The following is a 2,576-nucleotide window of genomic DNA, read 5'->3' on the forward strand; positions in this document are numbered from 1 at the left end:
CACCTTCCTTAATCCACTTTGCCCTAGAGTTTTAGGCCCAATACGACTCACAACGTTTAAGCCATGACCACAACTCCATTTGAGCATCTCTTCGTTCCTGCAATTCCTTAGTGTTCAATAATCGAGAATTTGCAATATGATCAATATGATTAATCTTACCCTCAAAAAGTTTGGTATTTTCCTCTAAATAACAAACTCCTTTACATTTAATTTTTTGAGATTTTCTTTGGTGGCTCGCAATTTTTCGGGAATGGACAAATCATGACTCTTTTTCCATGCTTTTGTGATTACTTTCATGCAACGAGGGTGAGAAAGCCAACATTTAAAGAAGCCAAAAGGCTTCGGCCCCCAATCATTGATGTGTGAGCAAACAAGGAGGGGGCAATGGTCGGATAGGCTATGGGTTTAGCAAGAATACTGATAATGAGGGAAAAAGAGACATCCAATCATGGTGAATAAGGAGACGGTCCAACTGTATTTTTGATTGATCGCATAACCAAGTGAAATGTCCATTGGAGGCTGAGATTTCGACAACCCCTAAGCATTGTATGAAAGATTGAAAGTCATTTATGCCGTCAGGTGATGTGATTTGGCTCCCCTGATCGGTGGGGGAGAAGGACTTCATTATAATCCCCAATGATAAAACAAGCTAGGAAGATTAATATTGGACGAATGATTCCATTATTTCCTTCCAAACTAATTCCCTAGCATCCCTCGAACAAGGGTTGTAGATATTTATTATTATGCACTTGATATTATGGTGGAGAAGGTTTCCTGTGAGCCCAATCCAGTAATTTTCAATGGTGCTGAAAGTAAGAAGAAAATGACTTGAATTTCACATCTAGTTTCCATTTAAAGGACTAAAAATACACAATAGCATCTTGGCCCCAAATGGATCTTAAGACCCTTTCATTGATGTATTCTAATTTTATTTCATGTATAAACCCAAAAATAGGTTGAAGAGATGAGATGAGTCTACGGATAGTGTTGCGTTTGATCCTAACACCGAGTCCTCTGATATTCCACGATAGGAGTTTCATTAATCACAAATCTTTGATGATAAAACCTAGAGTGGGACTACTACTCCTTAGCCTTATCATCCATCCAAGCTGATTTCTGCCTTTTAAGAATAGAGATAACACTATTATGGAGTTCAGATATTAAACTATCAACAGTGATTCCAAGTTCGTTGGCTAGTTTAATCGTGTCCTCGGCTGTGATGGAGATGGGAGTAGTGGATGAATTTGTGGGAGATGATGGAGGGTTGAAAGTGTGAGTTTTTTTTAGGGGATGAGAGGGGATATGTGGGTCAGATTTTCGGTGTTGGGGGCTTATTTTTTTGGATTTTATTTTGGCTAGTTTCCTTTCATGGGCAAATTTCATTCCAATGAGAATGTTATCCTTAAAGCATGGAGGAAATAACGGCACAAATAGGGTGGAGGAAGAGAAAATTGGGTTGGGCCTTCTAAGGCGGATAAATCTGTTTAAGGTGGGGATTTTATGAGGAGATATTAAGGGGAAATTTTTGGACTTGGACATTTCCTTGTTTGGTAGGGCAGATGGGCCTTGGAAGAAGTAGTTCTAGATGAGGAGATTTGTTTGTGATGTGGTTGGATTAAGGAAAGGGATGGAACATCTAACATTTTAATTATTGAATTGTGACATTAGAAAGGGGATTGGTGGCTCTGACATTGGTATCTAGGCTATTATGGTTGGATAACATATTAATGATTGGATTGATTGCGAAAGTGAAAAGGATTCCAGAGCATTGGTTAGAACGAGGAGAGGAGTAATTGACAATTGTTTACTATGTGCCGAGAATTTCTAGAATTTTGTCCCCAACGAATTTTTCCTCCGGTTTGTCACTAGCAAAACTATTCTACTTTGCACTTTTGAAACAATTAAGAGGGGGGGAATGTCTTCAAAAGTAATTTTTTTAATGCTCACCTTCAACCTCCAACATAAGTTTTGAATTGATTTTGAAGGAATAGTCAATGTACACTAGGATATTTGCATGATCAAAATTTGAATGATCAACTGAAGACACGTCCGTAGATGCACACTATGTATGTTGAAGAAATTTTCGTAGCACCTAGCTGACAAGGGGACTCCGTAGACTTTGATCCAAGTTTCATGCCAAATAGCAGCACACGAGTCAATGGCATCACTTAAAGCTTCAAACCAGTTTTCTAACCATTTGCTCTCAATCATGGCTGACTTGTCTTTTAATAAGGCGAATGTAACTAAATGGAACATACATGCCAATGTACTAATTTTCAAATAGTTTACTCCAGCCGCAAGGATACCTTTGAGGATGGATTTTGAGGGAGATGAAGAGGAAGCCAAGGCAACAAGACTTCTTTGATATAACTCCTCATTCTCGTCATTTTTCTTTCCATTTATGATTGGGAAGCATTCGTCATCGAGCTCAATTAAATTGTTTCTTATTTCCTTTGTGTGAGGGCCAAGGGTGCGAGAACTCATTTAACGACAGTTGTTCGGGGCTAAAAATGCAAAATCCGGTTGAGGGTCCTGTTCCTGCATGGAGGAAGGGGATTTGAAGGGAGATTTTGAGG

Source organism: Beta vulgaris, chromosome 3 (genome assembly GCF_026745355.1).
Source record: "Beta vulgaris subsp. vulgaris cultivar EL10 chromosome 3, EL10.2, whole genome shotgun sequence".
NCBI lineage: Eukaryota > Viridiplantae > Streptophyta > Magnoliopsida > Caryophyllales > Amaranthaceae > Beta > Beta vulgaris.